This window comes from Lynx rufus, unplaced genomic scaffold (assembly GCF_022079265.1).
Source record: "Lynx rufus isolate CCGP_SWC_20201006 ecotype Redwood Valley unplaced genomic scaffold, mLynRuf1.p SCAF_2, whole genome shotgun sequence".
Taxonomy (NCBI): domain Eukaryota; kingdom Metazoa; phylum Chordata; class Mammalia; order Carnivora; family Felidae; genus Lynx; species Lynx rufus.
The window spans coordinates 56,107,609-56,131,560 of NW_025814834.1; the positions used below are offsets into that span (position 1 = coordinate 56,107,609).

At 41.0% G+C, this 23,952-nt stretch overlaps 2 long non-coding RNA genes across 2 annotated transcripts in view; both read right to left on the reverse strand.

Annotated features, from left to right (window-relative positions):
- The window catches only part of LOC124515382 (uncharacterized), a 28,360-nt gene extending 10,747 nt beyond the window's left edge, over nt 1–17,613 (reverse strand). The window contains exons 1-2 of the long non-coding RNA XR_006962810.1: nt 17,530–17,613; nt 15,958–16,042 (exon numbers count right to left, since the gene is read on the reverse strand). This is a non-coding gene — a long non-coding RNA (uncharacterized LOC124515382). The remainder of the gene's footprint in view (nt 1–15,957; nt 16,043–17,529) is intronic.
- Nucleotides 17,614–18,954: 1,341 nt separating this feature from the next.
- Nucleotides 18,955–23,952, reverse strand: part of LOC124514599 (uncharacterized) — a 35,827-nt gene continuing 30,829 nt past the window's right edge. Inside the window, exon 3 of the long non-coding RNA XR_006962631.1 lies at nt 18,955–19,125. This is a non-coding gene — a long non-coding RNA (uncharacterized LOC124514599). The remainder of the gene's footprint in view (nt 19,126–23,952) is intronic.

Sequence of the window (23,952 nt, forward strand, 5' to 3'; positions counted from 1 at the left end):
CTCCAGCCCGAGGTGAATGCCTCCAGCTGCCAGTCTGCCAGAACTCTGGAGCCAGAGGGCCAGGTGAGGTAAAGGGGAAACAGAGATGCAGCTATGTGACTTACTTCACAACCCACCTTGGATCCCCTTCGTGTCCAAATCTCAGTAGTTAATCAAATGTCTGCTGCCATTAAGAAAACAGAAGTAATGGATAACAGAGTGGAAGTAACAGATGCCAGAGCTACTTCTGTAACTGACTCACCAAATCGAATCATCAGTCCTCACACCCGTGTTTTATTTAATACTAGGAGGAGAGGTCATGCAGACTTTCCAAAAGGACAAAGCCACAATGAAAAGGAAGACAACATCCAGTTTTTAATCCTTTCTCTTGGAGTATTTTCTTTTTCTGCCTTCAAAAGGTCTATTTAAGAGATAGTTGTGTTTACTGCCACAGAATGTATCACAAGATAAGAAATGAAAAATCTATCTACCTTCCTGCCCTCCTTTTCTTTCCCTATTTTATCTTTTATTTTCTCCCTTTTGTCAATTACAGGAACACTTCTCTGATAGCTGGCAGCTGAAGCCACAAGCAGGTCTACCAACCTTTTAGCAGCAAGTGTCAGGTAGGTAGCACTGTGATTATCCAAGTGACTTTGGAAACCATAACCATGCCTTTTTGCAAACTGAGACAACACTTATCTATAAAGAGTGACTCTCAAATTGATAAAGCCAGAGAAAATTTTAAGAGGGCTCACCAAAAACACTGGATCTGTATAATTTGCAGAACGCAATGAGCTTTATTTGTACACTTGCAGTAATCGTTACCTTTTTCTCTTTGACAGCAATAGAAACACAGTGACAGAAATTGTAAAGAGTGCAGTATTTTCTAAAAGATGTTCTATGACAATTGGGAATTAAATAGATTCTTAACTCTAAAGGAAACTTACTTTTCTGTAGCCATACTCATTTTATATTGAAAAACAGAGCCAGGCATTAGCCAGAAGGTAATTAATTGGTCATAGGCATAGTGTGGTCTTGTTTTAATATTCTCCTTGCAAGGGGGAGGGGAGGGCATGAGTCTTTACAAGGTGATTGCTTTACACTTGAATCCAAAAGAAATTGAGGTTCTTTTGGTTATTTAATAAAATCAGCTCCCTTGGATATTGGCCAAGATTGACCTATCACATATTGAAATCCTGTCTACAACTTCCTAATGTGTATATATTAGAAAAGGAATTGCCTTCATAGGGAAAAAATTTTAGAAACTAGAGTTCTGTATACATTTCTAGAATGAAAGATATGCATTTATTAGTTTAAATAGGACCTGCCAATAACTTGATTGTAAATATCATTAGGTGGACATATAAACTAAATCCAAGTCCTTGTTAAAAGTGAATTTGCACATTTGTGAAATTAAACACATCATTGCCAATGACTGGATCCCTCAGTTCAAAATAACAAATGACTAAAATTGTACTGTTCAAACAGGACCTTAATAAGGTGCATGAAAAAACATTTATTGCTATTATGTTTCCAGTTATTTTAGTGCAAGAGGCAAATGCTTAAGATAAAAGACACATCACTAAAAGTTTTCCCAGCACTCGTGGCAACTGCTGTAAAATGTATGTCCACAAAGTGTCCACAGACTCTTGAAGAGATTGTCAAGACTCACCAGGAAATTACTGGCTGGTTGGTGTTTCTGTCTGTGCTGCATAAGGTCAGAGGCTATTATTCTGTGAAGACTCAACCTCTTGGTCTTAGTTACTCCAAATTTGACAAAGCCATGTCCTAGGGTTTATGCACTTCATATATGGAAAGGAGAATATATACTCTGAGGAAGATAAGATGTTTAGTTCATCTTTAAGTCAGGAAATACTATACTTACAGCAAGAGATTATCACACCCTAACACTGTAAAGCAAAAGAAAGCTTCAGGAATTAAATCATAACAAACACTTTTCCAAAAAAGATTCTATAATAAGCTAAAACCACATGCCCACATATGTTAAGGAGTGACTTTCTTTGTGTGTTTATTAGAAAGGCAAAACTTTTTCTATATTTAATACAGCATTTTTGTTTCCTGGCCTTTTGTTTTTGTACTTATTCATTACATTTAAACTGTTTTGACAACCTGCCGGAAAACAAAGGTGAGATATCCATAATCTGACGAAGACACTGAAAGTAGTTACTAACCCTTTTCAGAAACTAAGGAGAACTATTTTTCTGACAATGTAAGATTTATAATGAGATGATTGGCAAAATTGTAAAATTATTCTAGAAATAATCATGTGAAATATAAAATGGAAAATCATAAATGGACTCTTCTATGATATTGTAGATATGACTTAATAGATTTTTTAAATTACAAATTGGGTATTATGATAAAAATTTGGAATGCATCCGCAACAATGAGCCCAGGGCTCGCAGACCATAATAGGTCTTGCCCAAGGTCACAGCCAAATAGTGGAAAACCAGGATCCGAATCCACAGCTACTGGCTCAATTCCAGTGCTCTTTCTACTTTACCACATTCCACCTCTTAGGGTTTATTTTCCAAATTATTCTGACACTATCAATGAGAAGCATTTCTTTTCCCAGAGCTATGACTTTCACTACTTATGTTGCTGATTATTTAATGGGTGGTAGAATAAGCTTTTCCCAAAGAACTCTCAGTGAGCACATTCCAGCGTCAGCCTAAATTATGGTTTCCAAATGTGTGCCACAGGGGACATGGGTGGGCACCACATATTGTTTGCAGCAGGCACAGATTTAGCTGTGGTACAATCTGGGTAGGGCACAAAGATTATTGACCCACCTGTTGTTTCATCAGCTCTTTAAAAAGTCACTTTTTATGATCCTTCTCCAAGGTAGTGATTTTCTTCTCTCCATTATGGTCTCTAGCCACCAACCACAGTAAAAACAGCTGTCAGAAGGCTTCCCTGCACCTCAAGTGCAAAGGGCTACGTATGAGGTACTTATTCAGAAATCACAGTAAAGGGCCAGCTGCTTCCACAGGTATTTACAGAGTGTTACCAGAGACTTTTGAGGCTCCATAAAGCTTTACCTTTACTTGCAAAATCCATTTGAGCCAAGACCTTAAAGGCTTACACTCTCCCACAAGATTGCTTACTCGGGTTAGCTTAGTTTTGGGGGAGGAAAAATTAAAAGCAAGCTAAGAACAAGAGAACTGTTATCTACCTCCTTTTCCCCTTTACACTAATACCTCTTAGTCCTCACTCCGTATCAGAATTAGCTGGTAAACTTTTCAAAAATAGAGATGCCTAGGCCCTCTAACCCCTAAAGGTTTGGTTTCAACTTATGGGGATGGGAATGGAAGGGAGGGGTCAGTTTTTTAAAAGTCTTCCCATATGATTCTAATATGTAGCCAAGGTGGAGGACCACTGTTCCACATGTACAAACATAACAGTGACCACGTGGATGCCACATGCTGGACATATGGGGGTGGGGGGAGTGGGGTACAGTCTGTATGAGAATAAAATGATCTGGATATGCAACCTAAAGAGATTATATAAAGTGGATAACTGGAAAAAAGAGCATCTGAATTTTTTTAAGGCGTTCAGTCTGGGATATTCTGGTTTATTTGCATGCAGCTTTTAAACTAATGAAAACTTTTTTAGTTTTATTTTTTTAATCCCTATATAAGTAATGTACAGTGTTATATTAGTTTCAGGTGTACAGTATAGTGATTCAACAATTCTTTACATTACTCAGTGCTCATCATGATAGGTGTACTCTTAATCCCCACCACCTGTCCTACCCATCGTCCACCCTCCCTTCTTCGGGCAACCACCAGTTTGTTCTCTGTATTTAAAAGTCTGGGGCTTTTCTGGGGCGCCTGGGTGGCGCAGTCGGTTAAGCGTCCGACTTCAGCCAGGTCACGATCTCGCGGTCCGTGAGTTCGAGCCCCGCGTCGGGCTCTGGGCTGATGGCTCAGAGCCTGGAGCCTGTTTCCGATTCTGTGTCTCCCTCTCTCTCTGCTCCTCCCCCGTTCATGCTCTGTCTCTCTCTGTCCCAAAAATAAATAAACGTTGAAAAAAAAAATTAAAAATAAATAAATAAATAAAAATAAATAAAAAAAGTCTGGGGCTTTTTGTCTCTTTTTTTCTTTGTTCATTTGTTTTGCTTCTTAAATTCCACATATGAGTGAAATTATATGATATTTGTCTTTCTCTGTTATTTCACCTTGCATTATACCCTCTAGATCCCTCCATATTGTAGTGAAACTTAAAAAAAAATTTAGGGGGCACCTGGGTGGCTCAGCTGGTTGAGCATCTGACTTCAGCTCAGATTATGATTCGCTGCTTGTGAGTTCAAGCCTCACATCTCTGCTGTTAGCACAGAGCCCACTTCACATCCTCTGTCTCCCTCTCTTTCTGCCTCTCTCCCACTTGTGTGCTCTCTCTCAAAAAATAAAAGAAAAGAATTTTAGTATCATGCATTCAAGAATTCTTAAGAAATATTTGGCTTTCAAAGAGGGAATGTGAAAAATACTGAAGTTTCTAGAAACTATTTGGTAATGGACATTTTTTTAAGTGGGTGACAGAATTTAAGAGTATTCTCATACTTTTTTTCTTGAAAGATTCATATCATTTTACTGTCATTACTTCTTAGTTTGCTGTACTTTACAGAAGTCAAAAATCACTCTTTAAGTGCATTATCAAAACCATGCTCAGAAGTGGTTTTGATTGGCTTTGGATGCATCCAAATTTGCCCTTCTAATATAGACCACATTCATTTGGTCTCCCTATAAATATGGATTCCTCCAAACCTGACTCCAATCCCATGTGTGCAAAATTTACACTAAAAATACAACAATATGTAGTGGCTATAGTAATTTATAATCCACTATCCATTCCTACCCCTACATTGTCTCCACTCCCCAGACATTTGGTCTAAATTTATGGTTCTCAAATGCTTTGCTGCACATTAGAGTCTCCCGGAAGTTTTTAGAACTCTCAGTGCCCCCGGCTGCATCTCAGGATCTCTAGAGGTAAGACCCAGGTATCCGTTTTTTCTCAACTTTCAAAATGCATCCAAGGTTGAAAATCCCTGGTCTAAGCCCATTGTTATAACTCCCCATTTCCATGAGTAATATAAGGGTAAGCATGTGGTCCAGTCTTTACCAAGGCAACAGAAGTCTCTTGAAGGGCTGCTGAGAAAGCTTCCTTCACCTTAAAAAAAATGATACAAGAAGGATTCTCTCTTCCTCTGGGCGTTGTTAATCTGAATCTGCTGCCACTATCTTATGACCATGACAGAAACTAACTTAAGGATGAAGGGGACTTTGAAGATATCAAGGAAAAAGAAAAGAACTGCAGTCCTTGATTATATCTTTGAGCCACTATGTTACCTCCCCTAGAACCTGAACTACCTCTGGGTCTCATATAGAATGGAAAATAGATTATCTTCTCATTTAAACTTGTTTGAGTCCGATTTTTGTTGTTGTTGTTACTGTTGCCTAAGGGCACCCAGACCATACTCCCTATACTTAGGTCATACAAATTGGAGTGTTATTCAGGGGGTGATGAACTTTTATGCTTATTGCCAACACTTTAGTCATCCAGTCTTCCTTGATACCCAACATCACTCCTTAGATTCAAGTGAATGGGACAAAGTCAACATTTGTAAAGAATTGCCTGAAAACTTGCCTTCATTAGTATTAAATGCTCATGCAGTCTTTTGAAAATTGTAGCAGCTACTCATGAGATTGGGTGTGCTATTCTTGGGAGAGCATTCACTTAGGTAGAAGTAAATGGAGAATTACATTGCTCTACCCAAATGAGCTGCCCTAAGTCCAAGGCTTGCTCACTGTTTCTTGGCAGAACCACAAGATAAACACCAATGCGTATCGTGACTCATACAGAAAATATATTCCTCAATTTTAGAATTTCCTCCACATCCATGTAAGTTGTTTCAGGAGAAGGTCAATAATAATAGAATAAAAATGAAAATGAAAACAATGGCAGCATTTATTCATATATAGTAAACCTAAGTGTTAAAGTGAGACAACCTAATCTTTTTTCCAGTGAGAAATGCTAATCCAGGTACTGCACTATTTCAGCTTTGGCCCTTTCCAGTCATAAACCTCGTTATAGGAAAAGCTTCATAAAAAATAAATACTTTAGTTTTTTATAATCTCCACAGCACAGCATTCCACCCATCAGGCCCAACTTATCCTGAGTTGTTGGCTTACATCAGTTCTCTAGAAGGAAGACAGAGAAAATTCAAATTCAAATCGGATGGTCCATATCACATTGGGGGATTGGGACAGTTGATTTACTCATATAATCTCTTTAAACATCTACCAGGAGAGGTTCTCAGACAGAATTTATTGCCTCCTCCTGCTATCTTTGGGCCTACACAGAGCAAGGCAAAATCCTTCTATGAAATCTGAAACTCTAGTCACTGTTTTCCTGGCTGATGTCATTTCAAAGGCATGGTGTAGCCCTGTGATAGTTGCAGCGGAAATCTGACTCTCTATGGGGTTCCCATCTGTTTGCCATCAGAAAGAACCTTTTTGGGGAGCCACAGTAAATGCAGAGCACCCATTCCTCCCTATGGGTTCTGGAGTCTTAATGTTTTTAAGATCAATTGTTGTTAGGATTGAATAGTGCTTAAATTTTCCCAGAATAAGAAGGTATATAGAATTACATTGCTGTAACTTTAGTTTTCATTTTTGTGGGTTCTCACAGGCTATTTTGTATAAATTTTCTATATGATTCTGAAACTACTTTGCAAATGTTACCAAAAGGAGAATTCAGTCACTGAAATCCATTCCTTTGGAAGAAGACCTTTTTTTATAACTTTATGTAGTGAAATTCTTATAAAACAGCTTACATTTGAGGCAACTCTTGCTGAGATCTTTAGGGATAAAGTTGCCCAAAAATGTAAATTATGTGTCAAAAGGCTATTTATTCACTTTTCAATAAGGGCCAACAGAAACGATATAGTAAGTTAAAGCAAAGAAAATAGATTACAATGACAAGAGGTTTCAATCGAGATCTTATACGGATCACCTTCAATACAAATAATCCACTGTAAATAACGGGGGGTTCACAATGGTACCAAGCTATAACTAGCTGGGAATTGAGTGTATTCACTCAGCAATAAATGTATAATGGTCGCCTTTATTACTGAAGAAACAAAGCCTGAATTAATAACACAGGAATGTTTAATAAGGGAAAAGATTTCATGAAGATCAGCCTTTTTCTCATCTTCCTTCTCCCCTACAGGTATTACAGCTTTCGCAGTGCCCGAAACAAAAACAGACTCTCCATTATATTCCTCAAGGAATAATTTATTAAATGTGTTTTTATAAATTGGACTTTCTGTGTTTATGTGCCATTTCCTCAGAGAAGACTGACTCTAAGGATGAAATAGAAATAACATCACTTTTCAATATTCCTCAAGTCCCAATTCCTAGAAAAAGACAAGAATACAAAGGTCTTTTTATTCCTTCTGTCAATTACCAGTTTGTTTCAATACGGTTTCCTGGAGTTCGTATCAAATGAAGCAGGGTCCCCAGTGGGCAATACAGAGGGAAAGTTTTCCTCACCTCACTGGGGAAGAGGAAATATGAATATTGAACCAAAGGGCTTTGAGAGAATGGAAATGGGAATGAAGGAAGATTCATGACAGAGGGTAAAGCATGAAGGAAAGACCTGGCGAAGAAAGACAATAAAAAAGTTGCCTTTAATGAAAACATGAAATTATGACTACTGTATTTACATGACTTAAACATGAAGTAAATTTATCTCAGTATTTCGTAAAGCGTGGTAAACACAATAATTAAATGAGGAGGTGAATTTAGTTGGCACACAGAAGAATATTTTTAATAGCCATATATTTATTTTATTGTATTCGTGTACACACACACAAACATCAAAATTTCATGAATTCTGCATGAGATGAGGCTAAAATAAAAAACAACTTAATTGAAAGAAAAATATTAAATAAGACACAGCACGGAGTTGGCTGTGGCGAGAAGATGTCAGTAGTACTTGAATGACGAGAGTTTTAAGATACCTAGACAAATGGAGCACAGAACTCCATGTGAGGGTGTGGAAGAACTCCCCTCTTCCCTCTAAAAAGTGGGATTTTTACCTATAATTGATTCAGTAGTATTTGTCAAGGGCTTCTATTTTCAGAAACCTAACTTCACACTTGAATACAGAGATTTTTGCTACCTACTGTGAAAATTTCCTCAGTAGAATGTTGCCTAACACATTTATGAGAAGTTTAAACGTTCTAGATCTCTGTTTCCTTGGTTGAAAAGTTGAGAATTTAGACTAGGTATTCACATTTCCTTACAACTCTAATCTGTTCTGATCCTCTGATTTGTCCCGCCACCATCTCTCATAAACTTAACAAATTCCGACTTTTTGGTGGATGATGAATCTCACCAGTAGAGGGGGCCTCTCTCCGCTTGAAAAGTGCTCTGAATAGTTACAGAGGGAGTCAAACCATAAGAGAACAAACAGGATTGATGAGGAGGGGGCGGGGAATGGGAGATGGGCATCGAGGAGGGCACTTGTTGGGATGAGCACTGTGTGTTGTATCTAAGTGCACACTGTATACTCTGTGTGTTAGCTAACTTGACAGTAAGTTATATTCAAACAAAAGTGCTCTGCAAGGCCAAAGGGGATGATTGCTCCACTCAGAACAGGATCATCCCTCCATTTGTTTGCTTAAGACTCTGTGGCTTTTCTCTGAGTAAATAATTTTAAAACGACGCCACTGGCTCACGGAGCAGTCTGGCAGCAGACGTGCTGGCACGTTTGTCTCAGATCCAGTCTTAAGTTCTCCCAAGGATCTGGTGAGCCACTGTACAACACATCTAGCTGAAATAGTGACTGTTATAATTGGTACCACATTTTTCATGATGTGTGTAATAGCAGTTCTGGGCTGACTAGGCAGGGGTCCAATTGTGTTCATTTCGAGCTGAATTCAAAGTTTTGAGTTGGAAGAATTTTTAAGAGCATCTCTTGCAACTCCCTCATATCACAAATGAAGGACAGACACTCAGAGAACTTACGTCCCACACTAGTGCAGAAATAGGACTCTTCAGCGTATGTAAAAAAACAAAACAAGACGAACAAACGAAAAGACAGTCATTTGCAGACTGTTTAGTCCTGACTGTCCCTTGGAGCTGTGTGGCAGGTCATTTAACCTTTGTGTCTCAGTTTCCTTTTCTGTAAAATAAAGGCACAGAACCAGGTAACAGCTAAGATCACTTCAGCTCTATTTTATTAGGCTCTCTGCCTCTAAATGATTATTGCTTTGGTTTCCATTTGCAGGCAATTCTAAGGCTTCTTGTGTGCTTTATTGTTCATTCATCTTCATTAAGTTTATAAATGTGTTTTACCTTTATGAGTGTAAAAGGAATTAAAACTCAACTACAGAACAAAAAGTTAAAACTCCACTGTGAATGTAACAATCAAAAATATAATCCCAGACAATAAGAGAACACAGAAAAGTGAAAACAGTTGGAGTATTAAGGTTGTAGAGCTATGAATAATTTGTCTTTTTAGAAAAATGTTTACAACCATTGTATAATAAACATAAACTCAAGAGGATGAAAAAATCCATCTAAAAGGCAAAGTTGAGGTTAACAAGTATCAAACCACAGCCAGCTAGTGATTTTAGGAGGTGAACTGAAAGCAATCAGCAGACCCTCAAGCACTCACCCCCAGGTCCCCCACTCCTGGTATACCTCAGCCTTGCAATAAAGCTTCCCATTTTTCAGGATATTAAATTTGAGTTCAGGGAAAGCCAGACATCATGTAATCACAGTTTGGAATTACAGTGTATATCTAATAAAAGCCCACAGAACTTGCCAAAAGAAAAAAAATCAGAATCTTTTAAAGAGCTATGTGTTTGCTAGGAAGAAGGGAGGCGGGAAAGAAATCATGTGTAAGGGAAACCTTTTCACAGAACCAAGGCAGCTCCAGACCAGGCATAGATACTGGCAGATAGCTTAAAATAGGGACTCCACCCCTGAAGGAGAGGAAGGAAGAGGAACAGGAAAATAGTCTCCACCACAGAGTGAAGACATCTTTGTTCAGAGTGGACCCAAGGGAGGTCCAGCCCACCCTTTTCTCCTGCTGCCATGCTGCTCTGTGGAGAAGGCAAAATCCTCTGTCTGACTGCTACGTAAAATGAATGAGCAGAGTTCTGATGATTCAGCACCCTATACATTTGGATTAACTCTACTGGAGACACAGGGCCAACTTCATAGGCAGCTATGTGGTCACACAAGGCTCTGCACACAGAAGGGTCCCGGTGCTTGGTTTAATCCTCTGCTGTCACTGTTTTCAAATTCTTAATAATTTATGAACAAAGGACCCCCACATTTTCATTGTGCACTGGGCTTCAAAACGGATGTAGGTGGTTTTTGGCTGGGCATCTTTATGAGGCTGTTCATACTACTACATTCTTTTCTTGGGTTGCTGCTCCAGGATCAAAATGTTTGACATGCTTAATCATGACCTAATGGACTTTGAGAGTCTATGTCTTCCTGCATGTTCCATATACAGCCTGTGGGCCTTTTCCATGGGGATTCATCCTCTTGTCCTCAAAATATCCAGATCAGAGCCTGTTCCTTGTCATACCATCCAGCATGCCTTTTGTCTCTTCCCCAAACTTCCAGAGTCTAATGCTCTTTATATGTGGGTGCTCTATGAATACACTACCCTCCTAGAACCAACATTAAAAACGGTTGGGTGTTTTTTAAGATTTTGCGCAGGGGCAAAGATTAGTGTAAACTGCTGCTCTGAATGCTTCATGTTGTCCTTAATCAGGCCTGTATGTGGCAAACAACGAAAAGGCCCAGTGTGCTACTAAATCTTGCTCAAACTTCTGTTGATCCTTAACACTTGGTCTTCTGCACGTCAGAATCTGCTTTAAGTGGTTCCTTCAAGTGGCTAAAATACAATGATTTAATGATAACTCTGGACTATTCTGCAGCCAAAAATCTATGGGCTACCGCAGGAACTGGCAACCTCCCCACCCCATCCACATACAAAAGGCCTGAGGGGGATGGGAATAGCCCTGGGGTAATATAGCTCCTTTACTATTCCGGCAGTCTTCTCCTCCTACAACTGAGGGCAGAGCCGGAAAGAAACAAAACACCACTTTTCACAGAAATGGGGCTTACTGCCTCAAGGGGAAGGGGAGAAGTGGGAGAAAGTGGAAGACAGGAAGAAACACATCTTGCAAATTTGGGAAACACTTCTCAATATCAATTTACATTGTGTCATCCCAGAAATTAATGTGGCCATTGGGTAACACTGGCAAACACAATGTAAGAGGTGAAGGAATGAGCATTCTTGTAGCTCACCATGGTAGAAATAATGGAAAATGAATCTGACCAGTTGACTTCAGGTCTACTACCCTTCTCCACACAACAAGGAGCCCTCCTTTCTGGCTTTTTGTGAGGCTTAAACAGCAACCGGAGTCGCTAATCATTTTGTGAAGACCCAGATGGTTTCCGTAGACCAAATGGGAGGGTGTGGATGGGAATGGAGTTTTCCCAAAGGAAATAGGTGTGCACCTGAGGGCCAGTGAGCTACTTGTGACCCAGGTTGGGAGTACAAATCTATAAGGGGTTTTCTTCCTGTGAGAAGGCCTTCATCTTTGAAGTGCATCCCCTTTGAGATTCAGGGCAAAGTCCAAATTAGGTAAAGTCCTGCCATTTCTTCTGTTGTTGAAGGGCTGGAAAAGTTTTCCCTTTATCTCTCCTGGGTTCTTTGACTGGTCTAATAATTAAATTGACAATAGATTAACAGGAAAAAAAATTAATTGTGTGTATGGGGAAGCCCCATAAAAATATGAGACTCAAAGGCAGGTCAGCCAATTGAGGCTTATATGCCATCCTGAGCTAAGGAGTTGGACAGGGGCCTGGGGCTTGAGAGAGGATGAGGGCAATTCTCAGGAAGATAAAAAGAGCAGATGTGTGGTAATTAGATGTTTGCCATGACCGTACAGATAGGCCAGATAAAGTTATCTCCAGTAAAGCTCTCTTTCTGGGCCAGCCAGGCCCCCTATCTTAACTCTTTTAGGCAGTTAAGGGAGAGGCAAAAGTTCTTCCTGAGTCTGTTGGGTCTTCATTGCTTTTGGCTCAAAATAATCCACATGCCAAAGTGACACATTTTGGGGTGGCATATTCAGCTCCCCTTCGACATGTGGTTCTTTTCAAAACCATAGAATCTTGGATGGATTCAAGGACAGAGTGTCAATATCTGGCCCAAGGGAGGGACATCACCCTATCAAGTAGACCAAGACGCAGAGGGCTAAAAATAGCAGGTAAAATGAGGCTCTCTCTTTCCCCCATCAGTGCCCTCTGAAAGAGAGAAGTGCTGAGATTGGACACTCAGGTAACACAAAGAAACTGGCCCACTGTCCAGGCCTAACAGGGAAACTGCACTGCTTCTGTTCACTTTCAAAATGAATTCTGTGGGAGGAGCATTCTGCATCAAATCGCCATCCAATTTCTAAAACACACATGATAAAGATGACCTTAGCATTTCCCTCAGCTTGACCAACCTTTGGAAATGTAATCATCAAAGGAGATAGCACCCCTGTCTCCTAGTTCCTGTGGGAGAGTGAAAGCCCAACTGCTGTGGAAACCATGCTCCAAGTCGTAAAACTACAACTTGTTATAAAGATATGAAAATTTACTTTTCCTTAAGGGCAAGCCAGTTAGCAAACACGGATGGCCCATTGTCTCTTTTCAATGCTTGAAAAGTCTACCACCCTTTGTTTCAGTGAAGTTGAGCTCAGACTGAGTTCTGGCCTCTCTCTCCTATTGTAACAGCCTTGAATAAAGTCTTCCTCAGGTGTTTAACTTGGGCCCACATGATGTTTGCTTTGACACCAACTGTGTAAATACTGTCAACCAAAATGTGTTGTGTTCCTGCAAACCCTGACTGCTTTGCAGATGAAAGATCAATGAGGCAAAGTGTCTCTTGGTTTGTGTATCTCTGTGGAGGATCCCGGGAAGGCACATCTGGGTCAAAGCCAACACAGGAAGGAAGGACATCACCAACCACTCTTGTAACCAGGACATCTTCAGGGAGCAAAAGGGGGTCGGCTGGAACTGGTCTGCTGCCCAAAGCACAGCCTTCCTAGATTCAACAAGGCCTGATGGAACACTCACCTCACCTCACACCAGGTACAGCTCCAGGCACTACAAATAATAATCATTTAATTCTTACAATAACCCCACGAAGCAGATTTTATTAATAGCCCCATGTTTTCAAGTAAGGCACATCTCTGCCACCACAAGGAAACTCATTCAAGCTCACACAGTTGGCAAGCCGATAAGCCTGGCATTTGGTTCCAGCAGCTATGTTTTAATGCCAAATTCTGCAGCTAGAACCAAGGAGCACAAAATCCCAAGGCATGGTAGTAGGCCCCGTGAGACCTGACCGGGAAACCAGGTCTATTTTAAAGAAGTTTCCAAGTTTCTACCAGAAAGCAGTCCTCTATTTCGGAAGGAAAGTAGCCTGTGACGACCCATACAGCATCGACCCACCATGTCCCCTATCCTATAGGACATGCTATTCTGCACCAGTATAAGGTTAGAGGGCATTCGTAATAGCCCTCTATAAGGTTAGAGGGCATTCCTATATAAAAAGCTCTGCAAATCCTTTCTGTAAATCTGCTTTCACACTGAGCATATGCCAGGCAGTTCCAGGAGAAAAGCCTGTTTTTCTGCAAAGGGTTGTACAGAGGTGGGAGTGTCTGAGAACAATTGAACAGTACCTGAGTTTTTTCCTCCCTGCAGTTGTGAAGCTCAGAATGACCTTGGGTGATCTCTGCAGTATATGTTTAAAATGAAATAGTGGCTTTGACGGCCAGTAAGGGCAGACCACATTCACATTCAGCAAGCAGAGTAGCTTTTCCCTTCTCCCCTTTGTTCCCTTGCAACCTACCTGCCTCCCTTGCTGCTTCAAAAAGTGCAAGAGAAGACTACCTCGGGAAGAGTGAATGGATGCTTGCTTGCACAAAGGAAATAAAGCCAAGTGAAGTTGTAGCTTCACTTCAACTGCACAAAAACGTTGCCTTGCTGACTCCCTGAGGACCTCTGTGGAGCCCCAGGAGGTCTCTGCATGGCCCACCCGGGGCCAGGCCGGAGGAGACCTTGGCAAGGCACCCAGCTCACTTCATCATCACACGCAGAACCTTCCTTTTTCCATCTGTGGAAAGTGAATCACAATATCTGTGCTTTGTACTCTCCAGGGCTATTACGAAGCTCAAATGAGATAATGTATGTAAAGCGCTTTGTAAACTGTAAAATGCTCTACAAATGTAAGGGATTATTATAAACCACAATACAGCGATGTTTTATGTTTTTATAAAACTACTGGCTGGAACTGCAGGAAGGGGAATCCCTCTGGTGATTTTTATTTTGGAAACAGGAGGACTTGGGTTTGCTTCCTTGCCAGGAATTGGATTCCTGGCAGCAGCTGTTTATTCCATTTCGCTGGGCGACGCACATATGGCCGCCACGCGCCTCCTGCGGAGCTGACAATATGTACTGCTTTGTTTGGGCACATCAAGGAAAAGCGTCTTTTCGCCTCCCTCGCTATTTCCAACTTGCCAAGTCTAACACCTAGGAAATAGAGACTTTCAAGTCGCACTTCACCACAGCAGCATTTGGTTTTTTTAGATGAGATTTTTTTTTTCCTCCTTAGCAACCAGAAATTTACAGGCGACTCTCACCATAAAAATAGTGTTCCCCTGAGCTGTTTGATGCTGCTTTTATAAAGCTTTTGCCTTGGTTAAAATGAACATGATATTAATATTTGTCCTGGGACTGGGTTTGGACCAGCTGAAAAGGATTAAGCTACGAACAGGGTCCTTTTTCCGAGTCTCTCCAGCGACTGATAGGCGGGGGGCGGGGGCGGGGGCGGGGGGGGGAGGGGAGGGGAGGGCGGTGGTAGGCAGGGAGGCGAGGTAGCGGCGTGCCCAGCTGCTCTGCACAAATACCTGCCCTGGTGCTTTGTTGCAGGTAGCCACTCGCTGCAACCTGAGGTCTAAGAACTAGTACTTGCTTGTAAATGTCAAGAGGAATTATGAACCTTTGTAGAAAAGTAACTGTTTGACTAATTTCCGGTTCCATGGAGCAAATGCACTACCCTATGCATTTAGAATCTGGTGCTGACAGCCAGGCTGTGGCAAGCTTCAAGGTTATAGGATCATAAATGGGATTAGATAACCCAGACAGTGTGGCTCACGCTCTAGCACTTTTAAAATATTATTAAAACCCCAGAACAAGGGCAAACAATTTTGAAGGGAAAATAAGACATAACAGACCCTCAACAGGGAGACAAAAGAATCCTGGAGATGGTACTAAGGACTTGTTAACCCCCTGGAGCATTTCTAGAGTACATTTTAGTATAAATAAATATTTTAGAACATAAGACATAAAGAAGCAGGTCATGATTTATAGCTTATAAAGATTTTTCTGTTAGATTTGAGCCATGGTAAAAAAAGAAAAAGGACAAGGAAAGTCTACAGAGAAAGCCAAAACTGACAGTAAGAATTTGCAACTCCAGATAGCAGAATTCAATGCACCACCTTGAAGGCTTTGCATTTTAAATTATCTGTTTCTTTTTAATTGACCAGATTAATTATTTCCACCTTGCCACTTGGCAGATAGGTCACTGTTCCTTTTCACAGCATTAATGAACCCATTCACTTTTGCTCCATGTAATTAAGACTGTGAGTTACAGATCACATTCTTAAATTGGCTTAGTGTACAACCAGCTCCGTTTTTATTAAACAAAATATATGACATCAGGTATTTCTCATTAAAAAAAGTGTTGAGTTTCTATGGAGTTTTCTTCCAGTTGTTATGAGAGTGGTGACTTTGTTCTTTCTATTTTTTGGAAAAGAAATACAGGCCTATAAAGGTTGTAGCATCCAGGGTGGTGTATCATTCTTAATGTACTCACAGTCTGGTGATCTAGAAGACAGCTGATGGATTAATGTTCCAGTATTTCTATTGCCACCAAAATTCTGACCAAGGCCTTTCATGAGCTATTTGAAAAGAAATAACTTTGGTTATATTGTTAAAGTTAGTTAAGTGAAATATATTGCCCTCTTCTGTTAGCTTTATTTCTAGGCCATTTAGGAAACCCTAGGAACATTAATACAGTAGCGGAACACAGTAGAGAAAGCTTTGTTTGTGGTGTCTACAGCCCTCAAGAGAGCAAGCTTTAATTTAAGCCAACTCAAGCTGTCTCCCAAAGCATTTGGCTTCCTTCAGGACTTCTGGATCTCAACCTGCTTCTCAGAGGAGCTAAATTTAGAACTAAAGTTTAAGGTGCTTTAATCTTTCCAGGACCTGAATAAGATTTTCTCCATGAAAATGAGTCTGGTGGAGCACCTAATCAAGAGGAAGACTTTGGACACAACTCTTAATGGTGGTCATCTTTGCTGCTGGCAAAAGACTAGCAACACAAATTCAAAATATTAGTAATAATGGGGCATCTGGGTGACTCAGTCGGTCAAGCATCTGACTCTTGACTTCGACTCAGGTCATGATCTCACCATTCATGAATTAGATCCCAAGTCCAGCTCTACACTGATAGTGCAGAGCGTGCGTGGGATTCTCTGTCTCCTCTCTCTCTCCCCCTCCCCAACTTGTGCTCTCTCTCTCAAAAATAAATCAACTTATGGGGTGCCTGGGTGGCTCAGTCGGTTGAGCTGTTGAGCGTTTGCCTTTGGCTCAGGTCATGATCTCACGGTTCGTGAGTTCAAGCTCCCTGTCAGGCTCTGTGCTGACAGCTCAGAGCCTGGAGCCTGCTTTGGATACTGTGTATCCCTCTCTCTCTCTGACCCTCCCCTGCTCATATTCTGTCTCTCTCTCTAAAAAATAAACATTAAAAAAATTTACATACATAAATAAACTAAAAAATTGGGATCAAAGATATACCAACTGGTATTTTTCTAATTCTTCATTGCTTTGTGGAAATGGGATCTTCTAGTCACACATAATAAGCTCTAATTACCGTGGCAAAAGTGCTCAAGTTTGTAACATAACTTACTTCCTAATTTTTTTAATGAAACCTCCATTTTGCAATCTTTTGTCCCACAGTTGCAGGACTTTATGGTGTTCTTTTACTATTGAGATTTCAGGTAGTTAACTGCTGTATTTCCTTACAACCCAAAATGCAAGTGCAGTAATGATCTCCATGTGCTTCAATAAAGGCACGTTGGCCTGTGGTTATGTTTTAAATAAGTGCCTACACACACAAACTCACAGACAGTCACAAAGTCAGCAGGAATGGCGTTTCATCTTGGTCTCACTGTGGGCAGACTGTGGTTGTGACAAGAAACATACAAAGCTAATTACAGCGTGGCTTAGCAAGGCTCTGTCTTTTGCACTAAAAGGGACAGCTTAAATGCGTTTCACCCATTGTTGGGATGGCTTGAAACAGTGTGCAGTCTTTATATGAATAGGACATTTCAAATTCATGTCATATGAATGTGTGGGTATACAGGTGATAGGAAGAGAAACATACCAATTTCAGGAACTGGAGTCCTTATACACACTGTTGGGAGTCCTCTTTGGGGCTGGTACCCAAATTGTTCTGTGCTGGGTAAAACCGAAGACTAGGGCACTGGAAAAGCACAATAATAAAAGAGAAACATTCTCAGACAAATGAAGCTTTCAACTTCCAGGAACCTAACCAAACTAGGAAGCCCCCTCAATACATTACCAGTCCTGGCTGGCCAACTTCACCACAGGGACAGAGTCATTCCAAATGACAGCAAGTCCATCTCTCTGCTTTCCCCTCCAGGAATAGGCTGCCAAAAGCAGAAACATCTGCCTTGGGGAAATCTTTGGGCATCATAAAAGTTCCCTGCTCCCCCTTTAACCAGATTTTACTTCTGTGCTGGCACAAGAGGGCTGCCAGACACAGCACTTGGGAAACCTACATGCTGTAATGTAATCAGCTGCTCTCACTTCCGGTCCTCTGGAGCCACATCTTTACTAAGACCTCCCCTACTTGCTTCCCTCTCCCCTCTTCCCACAATTAGCTTATCTCATTTCAGGATGGCATCTGGATTAGGAGCCTTTGGGACAAAGCGGGAGAAAAACAGGAACCAGAACTAGATTAGGTTTTGAGAGCTTATCCCACTATATAAAATCCTGGATATGCCATTTAAAAATAATCATCATAAGGGATCTATTCAGTGATTACAATACTAGTTTTCAGTTTTTCCCTGAAAAAGAAGAAAGAGAACATGGCGAAGCCACGCAAATGTCCTTGTGACCTTCTGCTCAGAAGTAGCATGTGTCACGCCGGTCATATTTCATTAGCCAAAGAAAGTTATATGACCAGGTCTGATATCAATAGGGTGAAGAAGTATAATTCTGCCCCAAAGAGAAGCAGCGAGGTATTTTGAACAATATTACAATATTGCAGTCATACTCCAATTATCAAACACATTTAAAAAAATTTTTTTTAATGTTTATTTTTGAAAGAGAGAGAGAGAGAGCACGAGCGGGGGAGGCACAGAAAGAGAGGGAGACACAGAATCTGAAGCAGGCTCCAGGCTCCTCAGCTGTCAGCACAGAACCCGACACAAGGCTCAAACTCATGAGCCGTGAGATCATGACCTGAGCTGAAGTCGGACGCTTAACCGCCTGAGCCACCCAGACACTCTTCAAACAAATATTTGAAGCTTAAAGTTTAGAAATTAATGAAAGTGAAAAAGGAAAGTTATAGGGAATAAAAATACGATCTTGGTCAAACTTGAGTAGCTAAAGAGAATTGAATGTCTGATTATAACAAAGGCTGAGCAAAGGTCCACATCTGATGAATTGCTTAGAGTGTTTTACAAATGACCTGTACAGAATCTGGCAGAACTGACCATCTAGAACTTAGAACTAAGGTGCTCTAAAGAAGTGAGATTCAGGTAAAGTACTCACCGCCGTGTGGGTGCAGAATAAGAAAAACTACAATCCTTTGCTAATATTGGAAGAAAAGCTCTGCATTTTCTGACAAACACAGTTCATCAATATGGTTCCCTCTATAACAAAAGACATCCGGGCCCAAATGGTGGTTCCCAGCAGTTTGGTGGTAGATGTGGCCCTGAAATAAGTGTGTGGCCTGGAAAGAAGAAACATAATTTTAATGGGGCCAGTCCCAAAGCACAGGCAGCTCTGAGAGCTAGGATGTCTTGGACGATCACTTCTACTCAGCCAGTAGCCTGGTAATGGAATCTTCTTTCAAGATCAATGAAGAGCTGAAACGTTCCTACCCATTTGCTTAAGCCTCATTCAGCTAGCTAACAGCTCTGAGCAGGCTGCATCTCCTCTGTCCACCATCACCAGTGCCCCTCAGCTAGTTGATAAGAGAGAACTCTGGCTCAAAAGGCAAATGTTTCCACACCTGCTTCCACATTTGCCTGGATTGCAGTGAGTGCAGTCAGCTCAGAAGCCAGCCTAAATTGTTTGCCTCTGCGTCTAAGTTTTCGGCTTTGCCTAAACACAAATCTGTACTCCAGTAAAATCCTACTGAGGCCCAGCTTCAGGCTGTCACACAGATCCACTGATCCCTGGATGGCAGCCTGAGTGAATGGCAGTTCATGACCCTATGAACTCTCACACCCAGAAACACTCAACTCAGTTGCACACTCACTGACAAGCAGGTGGAATCCTGGTTGCAGGCTATTCACATAACAGCACCTGCCATTAACTGGAAGCCATGTAGCAAGCCTGTGCTGACATGCTCTCAGTGGCTCTTTGCCCTCTCCCCATCTGAGACATGAGGATGATTAATTGGAAACATTCCTGTTAGAAACCTACCATCTTGCAGCGCCTGACTATTCCTTTGCATGCATTAATTCCACATCCATGGATTAATGTTAGATTCTTTATGGGGGGAACTGATTTTGAGGATAAGGTCTAAAGCTGCCTTGAGGAAAGACGAAGCTCATGAGATGTACGGGTATGAAAGAACTGGATCATATACCAGACCAGGAGAATGGTTTCAAGCTGAAATGCTTCTAAGGTTAACTGAAGGACTGTGTCGCCTCAGGATGAGGGGATACACAGTGGTGGATATGCAGTCATGCCAGCTACCCTATGCTGTGGAAAGCCATAGGGGTCCACTGTTTTTATCTTTTAAATACTTATCTACTCAGTACTTTTCTCCCCAAATATACCCTGCCTTCTGGAAAGAGTTAAACTCCAATGGCCACAAGAGTGGGAACGTGTTTGGCCTAATCATAGTAACATATACACTTACTTTCAAGATGTGGACAGATAATCCAACTGGGACTAACTGGAATCCTTCCATGAGATTTTTAAATGATAACTTGCCTCTTGGATCAATGAAACTGGTGGTACCACATTTGGGCACCTTGACAGGAGGACTGTGATCATGGTATTTCCTTGGGGGATGATGGTGGGGATCAGTGAAGTAGGCACAGGACTAATATGTCCAGTACAGTTCTGAAGATAGAAAGAAAGAAGAAGCAAGGACCATATCTTACTCTTACTTGCATCCCCAATGCTTATATGGTGCTACATATATGTTTGATGAATGGATAAATTGCATGAATGAACATGTGAGGCAATAAATGAAATTAATGAAGCAGAAGCAAGTGCTATTCAGAAGACAATTAGTCTAACACCAGGACAAGAAGGAATTGGGACACCACTCAGCAGCCCTCTAGGACCAGAGCTGTTCCTGGCACAATCTTGTGTTCCTGGCCTCCAGACCCTCCCCTTGCAGGCTGCCTTCTTGGAAAGTGAGCAAGGAAAACCCTGTGTGCCAGGTGTTTCACCCAGAACCTTCCTCTGGCAATGAAAACTACCCCCATGTCAATGACAGGGGTTTGACCCAAAAGGCCTCTGGAATAGGAGAGGACTTTAATTGTACTCTCTAATTAATCTTGGGTTTGACAAGAGTAGCTGAGAGCATCAAAAGTCTGTCATCAACCAGATGCTTCTCCTGAGCTCTAACAACTAACAAAGTGGTCAACTATGTTAAGGAACAAGAAGCCATAAAATTATTTAACAGTCCAGTGCCCTTGTCAGAGAGATATGGATTGCAAGGTACTGGATGTGCACCCAGAAGGTGAGTTTGAGTTTGAGTTTGACCTGGAACAAGTCACTTGACCTGTAAGGCCCTCCTTTTGCTTTAAGATAAAGATAATCCCTTCTGTCCTCCCCATACCTCATTTGTAGGGAAGACCACTTTAGTCGACATTTATGAAAAGAGTTTGTAAATGGGTGAAACACGGGTATGAGAGATTATTAACTAGCATCACCAAGCAATTAATAAAAAATGGACTGGTGGTAGGAAAATCTGGAGGTAAAACGGTCAGTTAGGAGGCTGCAGGTCGCCACCTCTAAGCAACGCTAACTTGAGCCAAGGCAGAAGTAATGGGAATCTGAAAGGGGGCAGGATCTCTCCCTTAATTTCCTGCCCATAAGGAGCATCTAAGTTGTTTAATAAATCAATAAATAAATGAAGCATAATCAGCAATCCTTTGTAATGAAACCATTTTACTGGGGCGCCTGGGTGACTCCGTCAGTTAAGCATCCAACTCTTGATTTCAGCTCAGGTCATGATCTCATGGTTTGTGAGTTCAAGCCCCTCATCGGGCTCCAAGCTGGCAGTGTGGAGCCTGCTTGGGATTCCCTCTTTGTCCCTCCCCTGCTCGTTCTCACTCTCCCTCTAAAATAAATAAATAAACTTTAAAAAAAAAAAAAAGAAAGAAACCATCTTACTTATCAAAACACTACCTGTTACAGTAATTTCTAAATTCTGAATTTCACTCCTTTTGTAACACCAATGAGTTTGGAATGTGTTTTATTATTGCATTTATCACCCTGATTTAATGTATTTGTTAAATTTTACATCTCCTCTTCTAGACTTGAATCCCTACAGGGCAAGGGCCATGTTTTATTAATACTTGAAATCTCTCTTGGTGCCTAGCACCCTGCTTAATGCAGTGTTTGAAGGATGAATGAATGATTAATCAGATCACTGTGGATTAATTATTGCAAATCATCACAATAATCTTGCAAGGCAGGTATTTTCACTCCCATTTTGCAGAGGAAGATACTAAGACTTAGAGGTTAAGTAAATAAGTTACCCTAAGTCCCACAGCTGGTACAGTCTGGATTCAAACGGCCTGCTCTCGAGCCCACACCACCTCTGCCTGTTTCCTCAGTACCCAGCTAATAATAACAGCTCTGGAGGGGGTGTGTCCTTGTGATTTTGCATTCATTTTCTAGCTGCTGAACTCCTATCCAACCCTGTACTTGCCTTGGTTGGACATACATTTTCTTTGGGGAGAAGTGAAAGGTCCGCTGGGAGTGAGGCACTATCGTGAAGACCATGGGAAGGACTGAGTTTATAAGTCATCTTCTGAGAATGAGCAGCTTCTTCTGGGCCAAGATTCTCAAGGATAGAGCCTGATACAAACTTTTAAACAAAACTAAGGGAAGTGTGCACTGTACTGAACTTGAGGAAACCTGGAACGCCCCACCTTGTCCCGTGGGGTCTTCCCTGTTTGGGGACAAGAAAAACATGGAGAGAATGGCAAGGGACAGGACTCTACAGCTGTCAGCTAGGAAGGTGGCTAGCAAAGATTGTCTGCATAGGAAAGGAGGTTTCTGGTACCACTACTAGTCTAGAATGTACAGTTTTTAAAGGCTGCTTGTTATTGGTAAGGAAACCAAACTAGTCTTATCTGTCATGTCCCTGTTTTGTTTTGTTCACATATCAGAAGCACATCTGAGCTGCCTGGTCCCGCTAATACACTGATGCTCAAATATGTTCTTCTAATAGGGTACCCAGAATTCATAGTGCTACTTATAGAACACCATTAAAAATTGCTCCCTCTCATTGTAAATTTCATCATACAAACCAGTGACAATTTTACTGAATCAAGTGGTACCAGGCACTAGAGATTAAAGGGTATTTAACTAAACTCAGAAAGTACAGAAGAGTATAGAATGTCAATGTAAAAAAGGGTATAAAATGTAAAATGTATAAAATGCAAATGTGTCCTTCCTGAATGGATATCCATTTGGCCACCCATCCCACTCCCCCTCCACAGAGGGGCACTTTGAGAGTTTCTTATGTATCCTTCCAGAAATGTTTCCATGTCCATATAAGCTTGTTTAGAATATGTATATCCTTTAAAAAAAAAAATAAAGAGTTCATATTATAGATGCACTTTTGTACTTTGATATATCCACAAAATACATGCTATAAACAATATAAACTATTCATTATTAAACAGTTTTGAATGAAATAATAAATGAATTATGAATGAATAAATGAATGACACATACTGTATGCTTTGATATGGTGCTAAAATGATCATCTAGCTATAAACTATCCACAGACCTTGCTCTTATTTCCCAATCAGTCCCACTTTGTGGTTTTTGAAAGGTGCCTGCCCTGCCAGTCAAGTAGGAGCATGTGAGCATTGACTTCCACCCCACTTCTTCATCCAGAAATCCCTAACAAATGGGTCTAGGAAAGAGAAGAAGGTTTGGTTTTTCATTGACAACCTAAGCATATATCTCTAAAATCTCACTAATTTACTTGAAACGAGTCTGAGTTACAGGCTAATTTTTTTTTTTTATTTTTTAATGTTTATTTATTTTGAGAGAGAGAGAGTGCATGCACTCATGAGCAAGCAGAGGAGGGGCAGAGAGGGAGGGAAACATACAATCCCAAGCAGGCTCCCTGCTGTGAGTGCAGAGCCCAACACTGGACTCAAACTCATGAACCAAGAGATAATGATCTGAGCTGAAATCAAGAGTCAAGAGTCTGACGCTTAACGGACTGAACCACTCAGGCACTCCTACAGGATAATTCTATACATAGACTGTCACTGATACTAAAAACATTTTTTTCTGAATAAAGTTCAGGCCAGGTTCTTAATTAAGGAAAAAACAAGATTCCTAT